Below are 9,470 nucleotides of genomic sequence, written 5' to 3' on the forward strand. Positions count from 1 at the left end.
TTTTCATTCTGCATGTGTTATTCATTATGCACTTCCTTGCTTCCTTTGTCTCTTGCACGATATACAGCTGGCCAAGAGAACATGCTGTGCTCTACTGAAAAACATAGCGACAAAAACAGAATGTAAACATGTACAACAGATATTGAGCTAACAAATGGCAAGGCAGGAGCTAACCGATATATGATGCTAAACCAATCTTTTATTCTTTGCAGTAATTGATATGTATTGATATGTAATAGACGACATGTAATAACATTCTTACTAAAGCAAGTGAAAACTAATTTAAAAATCAACTCTTTGACAAATAATTTGATACCACTTTGGCCAGGCTTCTGATTGCAGTGATCTCAGTTGCTCTTTTAGTCAGCTAATGACTAATGTTTGGCCATTGTCTTACTGTTCCTTGATGAATTATCCATTGATTTTGTTCTCTCCATTCATCACTGCCCAGTCATACCTGTACTTTGCCAAAACTGCCTCTAATGTTTAATTCACATAGTTGCTATAACATTTCCCAATCAGGTAATCTGCAAGGTCCCCTCGCTAGTACTTGATATGTTTTCCTTAATTATTTTAATTTATTTATGTATGACTAGCCTGTAAATGCTTTTCTCTGTATGATGCCAAATCACTGTTTCAAATGAAACAGTAAATAGATAAAAACATGCTATTTCCATAATAACAGTTATTCTGATTAAAGGCAGTTAGCCATAGTAATTTTTAAAGTTTGTAATCCCAATAGCAAAAATTTTATTTAAGCTTTACCATATTAATGTCATTTCAAAAGTAATTTCCTATTTATGTTTAAATCTGTAGCTTTTATTGTAATAATCTGTGGTCATTCTGCCAGGAAAGTGACTGCTCAGACACCTCCATTTATAGGGTGACAATGCCTTGTCACTGTCTTCCAGCTGTGCTTCTGCGTTGTCAGTTTGGATGGAGGCTACCAGTGGCATTTCAACACACATTATATATGTATGTCTACTTTTAAAATGAGAAATGTCATGCAAGGCTACAGTAGATCAGCAGCACTAAGATGGTGAAAACAATTTTTTTTTTTTAAAGCAAGCACTGTATGTGGCACAAGGTACTCTAGCAAATGTCATTCAGTAGGGGTTTGCATCTGCTTTAAGGAAACCATGAGAATGGTGTATAGAATAAAACCACAGGCCAAAACCCTCATAGTGGGAAATGATTTGAGTGCATACAGCATTTGGTGAATTTTTAGAAGAAATCTACATATATGATAAGGCATCAGTAATAGATGATTGTAAAAGCACTACATGTGATGCTTTTGGTTGTTTTTTTTTGTTTTTTTTTAATGCTATCAGTCTCTTTGAATAGATTATCTTTAATAGAAAATTTTGTTTTATTTATTACATTGTAGTTTAAAGCTAAATTCAGGGTAGAAAAGGAACTGTTGTTCCGGGCAGTGGACAGTTTTCAGGCAGGTCAATTCCATCTTCCTGTGGCATTTCTGTCCAAAAACAGAGCGGTCAAAAACACAAAATAAACACTGCTCCCATATGACCCAACATCAATATAAAGAACATAATAACTGGCATTCACTGCCAATAAAACAAAATTAAAATTATGTTTACAGTAAAGAACCTGCTGCAACTTGATATTGGCTTTATGATCCTTATTAGCTTGCCATTTTTTTCACCAGGTCCGATTTTTCACCAGAAGAGCGACATGCAGACTGGCCAAGGATTGATCAGTAGCTAAGTAACTATGAAAAGATAAATGATATTATTGTTTTTATATTTTGTAGTGAAGCTTCTAAAGACAAAATGGAAAATCCTCAAAAATGCCTATACAGGAAACTTTAAAGCCTTTCGAGAAATGAAAAGTGTGTCTGCAACTTCTGCATTACCCATTGATATATGTACTCTTAGGAACTGGAGTTTCTATGGCCAGTTTTGGAAATAAAGAAGTAAGCTAGCATCTGTGATCATCAAGGTTTCCTTAAAAAAAAACAAAAAAAACATAGGTTCATGAAATCTGGACACTCAAATGTATTTTGTACTGAAAACAGCTAGGAAGCAGCATTGGAGGAACAAGCCAAAATGGAGAAAACACAAATGTCGACAAGCAACTCCTCATGTGTAATGCCTGTACCTGAAGAGGAGGTAACACCAGGACCACTAGTCCAGCCTTTACATCCCAGGACAATTAGCAGGCCTACAATAGGCAGGGTGAACTTGCAAGCGTTGGCAGACTGAAGGACCTACTTTTTCCCTTTCATGACTAAGCCTATTTTTGAAATTTGGTGTTTACAAGTTAAAATCCGTATTTTTTGCTAGAAAATTACTAAGAGCCCCCAAACATTATATATATTTTTTAGCAGAGAATCTAGAGAATAAAATGGCAATTGTTGCAATATTTTATGTCACACGGTATTTGTGTTTTAAACGCAACTTTTGGGAAAAGGGACACTTTCATGAATTTAAAAGAAACGAAACAGTAAATTTAGCCCAATTTTTTTGTATAATGTGAAAGATGATGTTACGCCAAGTAAATAGATACCAAACATGTCATGCTTTATAATTGCACGCACTCGTGGAATGGCGACAAACTATGATACCTAAAAATCTCCATAGGCGACATTTTAAATTTAAAAAAAAAAAAAACAAACATTTTGATCACTTTTATTGCTGCCACAAGGAATGTAAACCCTTGTGACAGTAATAGGTGGTGACAGGCAGGGGCGGATTAATGCACAGGCTGGTCTAGACTGCAGCCTAAGGCCCCACGTGTGCAAGGGCCCCCGATTGGCCATGATATTTTTATTAATGTATATATATTTATGTATATGTAGAATAAAAACCATGCCTGCGTGTTATACGAATACGTCGATAAATGTTTTTTTACCAACAGGGGGCGGGGATCGGGCGGTCTGCCCCAGGTGCCACCCATTGGGGGGGTATCAGGCCAGCTGTACCGCCTCTCCTGGGCGCTGCCAGCATACTTTAAAGTTGAGAAAATATTACTGCCAGCCCTTTCTCATGCACAGCTCCTCGTGTGTCACTCTCAATGTAAATGGAAGACTCTTAATACCTCATTTACAGCCGCTCTGTCTGGCCGCTCTCCTCCTCCCGCTCCACCTCCTTCCCGAGTGTAGCCTTTGATTGCAGGAGGAGAACGGTCATGTGACCGTCAATGAAACAGCAGAGCAGTCACATGACCGGGTCACGAAGAACGGCATTAATTGAGGTATTTAGAAGCTTTGATTTACAATGAGTGACACAGGAGGAGTGGTGTATGAGAAAGGGCTGGCAGTGATGTTTTCTCAACATTAGAGTATTCTTTCCCAGGAGACTGGGGGTCTCCTGGGAGTGCAGGGGGGCTTTATAATTAAAGAGGCCTGTGTGATATTCAGGCAAAGGGGTCTGTGTACTATAATGCAGATGTGAGATGTCTGTGTACTGTGCAGGGAAAGGGGTCTGTGTACTGTGCAGGGAAAGGGGGCTGTGTTATGTGCAGGGGGTCTGTGTACTGTGCAGAGGGTTGTGTACTGTGCAGGGAAAGGGGTCTGTGTACTGTGCAGGGGGGCTGTGTACTGTGCAGGGGGCTGTGGGAATTTTTTCTTCCTGAAACTTCCCTCCTAATGTTAGGGTGCGTGTTATATGCAAACTGTAAAAAGGTACTCACAAAGGTACATAGTGAACAAGCATGTTGGCAAAAGCTGCCGTTTATCCTGGGAGTGAGTCTGGTCCATTTCCTGGATTGCAGTGATGTCCGATGGACAGGCCGTGCCGATGGAGGCTGGCACTTCCTGCCATTGGAACGCACGGTGGGAACCAGGAGGATGACGTCACTTCCGGAAGCGGGCACGAATAGGCAACGCTTTTTTGGAGCTACACTCCTTCCTCAGACCTAACGTGGGCTGTGATTGGGCAGGATTTATACAGCCAGTGAGTGACACTGATATGTTGACAAAACCTATCGTGCATTGGATAATGCTGCGATCGTTCAGAGCTATTCAGGAAACCATCCATCATCATTATTTCTTCAAAACCCTTTTTTCATCTCGCACATTCTTTATCCCCTCCTTTTTTCAGCATTACACGCCATTCCTTGTTTCATGGGCCCACACAGCACTATGAAAAAGGTCTCCCCATCCATTTTTACATTGTTTTTATTCTACATATACATAAATATATATAAATTAATAAAAATATCACTTAGAGTGGCACCTTTGTTTCATTTTCAGAGTGCTCAGAGGATTGCTTCTTTTTCTTCAACGAGGCTGCCTTCCACAAGTGCTATTATTCCATGAACTTTATGGACATTATTATAGCCCTCATGGCGATTCTGAATACTGTATATTTTTTTAAAACCGGCGCCATTGGCAGCCGAGTAAACAGGAAGTGATGTCATGACGTCACTTCCATGTTTACAATTAAGAGGCTTGAACGAAGCCACTTATGGCTTCGTTCCAGACTGTCAATAGCCTCCGGAGGTGGCAGATTGTTGGTTGGGCCTCCCGGTGGAGGCCCAGTAAAAGTAAGAGCGGCGGGAGGGGGGGCGTCCCCTCCCGCTCCTCCGGTATAACAGCTGAGCAGCTTTTAGCCGCATCGGTTGTTATCGCTGGAAAGCCGATTGCTCTAAAAATAGTTCCCGGGATGATGCCTGCAGCTGCGGGCATCATCCCAGTATAGCCCCCGAAAGCCGAGTACGCACATCTGCGTGCGCTCGGCGGGAAGGGGTTACCAAACTCATTAACAATTTCTCATCCAGTCCATGTCAGCTCTTCTCTACCTTCAACACTCTACTCTGTCCTCCACTGCCTCCACCCTCTAACTCACTCACTGCTCAGGAGAATCACCAATCACAAATAAGATTGATACAATTCATTAGGAGATCTTCAACGTGCAGAAACCTTCCCCACGCAACACCCCATGTCCACAGATACAATCATTACTTCCCCCATTCAACCCTGCTAGTATTAATGAGGTTGCTAAACTTTTATCTAACACTTATCTAACCACCTGGATTCTGCTCCCTTGCAAATGCTACGCTCACCCTCTCACTCAATTCTACACTCTCTAACTCACATTTTCAACCTCTCCCTCTTGTGGCATCTTCCCAAACTCTCTAAAACATGCGCTAGTCACCTCCATACTAAAAAAAGCCCTCACTGGACCCCACCAATCTTAACAACCTACATCCCATCTCCTTACTCGCCTTCTCCTCCAAATTTCTTGAAAGACAGGTCTACAACCGACTGAGCGACCATCTGATCATGAACAAACTTCTTGATCCCCTTCAGTCCGTATTTCGCCCTCAACACTCCATGGAAACTGCTCTCCTTAAACTGTCAAATGACCTACTAATGGCTAAAACCAATGAACACTATACTGTACTACTTCTCCTGGATCGCTCTGCTGCCTTTGACACAGTAGACCATCCCCTCCTCCTCAATAAACTCCACTCCTTTGGTCTCCGTGACTGTACTCTTCGCTGGTTCTGATCCTACCTATCCCACCGCTCCTTCGGTGTCACTTACAACTCTACTTCCTCCTCTCCTCTTCCTTTCTCCGTTGGGATCCCCCAAGGTTCTGTTCTTGGACCTCTCCTTTTCTCAATCTACACCACCTCCCTTGGTCAGTTGATTGCCTCCCATGGCTTTCAATATCATCTCTACGCTGATGACACCCAAATCTATCTCTCCATCCCCCAGCTCTCTCCATCTGTCTCCTCATGCATCACCAACTTACTAGCAGACATATCAGCCTGGATGTCACATTACTTCGTCAAACTTAACCTATCCAAAACCAAGCTCATGATATTTTCTCCCTCAGATGGCACTTCTCCTGATTTCTCTGTCAATATCAAGGGCTCAACTATCAACTTGTCCCCCCACGACAAGGTCCTAGGTGTAATCCTGGACTCGGCCCCACATCCTATCGCTATCCAAAATCTGCCGCCTCAACCTCCGCAGCATATCCAAGATACGCCCCTTCCTAACCAATGTCACCAGAAAGCTTCTAATCCATTCCCTGGCTCCCTGGTCATCTCCCGCCTCGACTACTGCAACTCCCTCCTCATTGTCTTACCTCTAAATAGGCTATCCCCACTTCAGTCCATCATGAACGCTGCTGACAGGCTCGTCCACCTCACAAACCGCTCAGTATCTGCTATACCCCTCTGCCAATCCCTCCATTGGCTGCCATTTAGCCAATGAATTAAATTCAAGATACTTACTATAACTTACAAAGGCCTCCACAACCTGGCCCCCAGCTACATCACTAACCTAGTCTCAAAATACCAACCTAATCATTCTCTTTGCTCCTCCCAAGACCTCCTGCTCTCAAACTCCCTTGTCACCTCATCCCATGCTCGCCTTCAGGACTTCTCCAGAGCCTCTCCCATCCTCTGGAATGCTCTGTCCGATTTTGTCCTACTTTATCCACTTTCAGACGATCCCTGAAAACTCATCTCTTCAGAGAAGCCTATCTGGCCCCCACCTAACAACTGTACATTTATCTTCTCCATCAGCACATTCCCCACAGTTATTACCTATTGTATCTCTTGACCTTCCCTCTTAGATTGTAAGCCCTAAGGAGCAGGGCCCTCTGATTCCTACTGTATTAACGTGTATTGTATTTGTACTGTCTACCCTCAAGTTTTAAAGCGCTGCGTAAACTGTTGGCGCTATATAAATCCTGTATAATAATAATAATAATAATAATAGACCTCATGTTGATCATGTCTGACAGAATGATACCTTATACATCAGATTCGCTCTCCTGTTGTTAGAACTTTGACTACTTTGTCAAAAATGTCCCAAAGAAACTTCAATTGCAAATGTGGACCAAGGTCATGAGCTTAATTTGCTCATTCCTTCCCCCTTCTTCTACCTCCTTCTACTGCTTCACAGTCCATCATGCCACCATCAAGATCACTTTATAGAACATGTGCACATCACTACATCCCTACGATGCGCACATCTTTTCCTTCCACATAACACCAGCACTACTCTCATCCAAAAACAAATTCTTATCGCACAACCAGGTTTCCAACAACAAGTCACCCACATTTGGCAACACCACCCACCCCTTCCCCCACAACACATTCTTCCACTGTACCACCAAATGCTTTCTGGGTCTGCTGCAAAACAACCCAGCTTCCTCTCTGGGAATGAATTAGCCAACGTTACAACATGATCCCATCCAATCTCATAACATCAGCTACTGCAATGTATTTTCTCTTTGAGTGACTTTTTTTGCCTTTGAAAAAAGCTTGTTCATTTCATCTTCCAATAGCCAATATTTCAACATGTTATGTTTGGATATCAGAAAGACAGGGCTCCAAGCTCTGTGCACGATTCTCCAGTCCATAATGTGCCAGGTGACTGACATGCCAAAATCTAGATAGAAAGGGAAACCAGTTTGTATCAACAAGAACCAGCAGGACAGTGTGGACTAAGTGGCGCCGTGAGTGGCCGGAGCCACGGCAACGTCACTCCTGCCAGACCCCTCGGTTCTGGCAAGAGGCTCTGAAGGTCCGGCACAGTATGCCGGACCTTCAGAGCGCATGCGCCGTTGATGTCAGTGGATGCATGCAGGGTGAGTATCTCCTAAACCGTGCAGGTTTTGGACATATTCATTTTACCTACGGGTAAGCCTTATTATAGGCTTTACTGTAGGTAAAAATAATAAAGCGGGCTTTACTACCGCTTTAAAGTTAAAAATGTTTTCCCTTTAGAAAAACTTTAATTTTATCTAATCTGTTTTAGAAACCAAATAATATTTATTTAGTTCCCCTATGCTACAATATTTTTTAATTTTCTTTTCTGGGGTTGATACACTTTAAATAGCCAACAAGCTTGTCTATTTCTGACCAGTCCATGGCTAAAAAAGTTCTGATAAAATACAGTGAAGGAGGTCATAACTAGGGATAGGGTTTGGGTTCACAGTGAATCCCTGTGATTTGCAATTTGTGAATTACCCAAGTTTTAGCTGCAAACTTTGCAGATTTGCTGACAGAAATAAGGATCAACCTACAATGCAGTGAAAAGCCTTTGCCCCTGGCCATCTTAGTCACAAGAGCCAATAATTTAAAGAATTGCATAACTTTTAAAGAGGTGGGTACACAGCAGCCATATTTTAATGTTTTGGAAATGTTACGGAGACAATTCTGTGCAGGGTGAGATGATGTTTCTTAAATGTTTTTCTTTTTTCTATATTTTGCCATTGGTACATGTCCCCTATATCAGAGTCCCGTTTTCTCTGCCCTTTGTTTTACAATAGCATGCTTATTAGCCCATCAGATTGAATACTGTTTGTGAACTAGGCAGATTCCTAACCCTGGGTCATACCATATGCATGCTCATGGCTGATGGAAGTTCCTTTGCATGTATATGTCAGTGCTGAAAAGATGAATACATTTTCATATATTTTCTGAACTCTCAGCTCTCATCCAGGTCAATGGCCAGCTTTTAGCTGTTATTTTAATAAGTATCCTATTGTATTTCACTTTGTAAACATATTTGAAAATGTATCATAAACTATGATTTACAGAAAGTAGACGGTGGGTAGACTATAAAAGGCTTTAATTACTGAGAGGCTTTTTGATTGAACAGTTGCAACCAGAGGCACGTTCTGAAAAGTTCATGCTTATGTTCTATTTTCTAATTTCTTATTCCAGGCAATCAAAATTCAGGTCATCTTTCACTTGACTTCTGTTTGTACATTGCTTGAACAGACTGCAGTAAACTTTGAAGAAAAACAAGTGACATATACGTGCAATATATGTGCAAAATATTGATGTCAACTGTAGTACTTGCACAGACTTCACTTGTTGTGGTTTGCAAGATTATTTCCAACCAATTACAAATATAAAATGTCAAGTATTGTTAAGGATTTTTATGTAATATACCCAACAAGGCTCTGATGTTACTGTGACCTAGTCCTCTGTTTCCAATGATCTTGAGTCTGTTGCTCCGTGCTGCAGTCTGCCTTAGTGAAACAAACAATGGTATGATTTCTATTTATCTTCCTATTGCACGGCAAAGCAGCTTCAGCACAAATGTTACATTGTCCATGCACATTAAATTAATGGGGTGTTTAGCCAGACTTAGACTATGAAAGCCTGATCTTTGGCCACAGATTTGGCCACAAAATTGGCCCTATGGTTGTATGCTCAATTCTTTTGGTTTAGATAATGCTTCACCTTTCCACTGAATGTTAATATACCTCAGGTAACTAAATAAATGTTCACACATCAGCCACCCCCATGTTAGAGATAGATGAATTGATTCACAAATCAAAATTTGACCTGGATCAGACAAATTTAATGGGTATATAAATGTAGGCGAGTGCCTACTTTATACTAAGTGGTTTTGCTGATAGTTTACAAACTGTACCCTGTGCACCTTTAAATATTGGCTAATGCATGTAGATGGTTAATCTTACTTTTTAACATGGTTTCCCCTGCATCTGTGTCACTTCCCGATTTCTAGG

The sequence above is a fragment of the Aquarana catesbeiana genome, linkage group LG03, assembly GCF_042186555.1.
Source record: "Aquarana catesbeiana isolate 2022-GZ linkage group LG03, ASM4218655v1, whole genome shotgun sequence".
Lineage (NCBI taxonomy): Eukaryota > Metazoa > Chordata > Amphibia > Anura > Ranidae > Aquarana > Aquarana catesbeiana.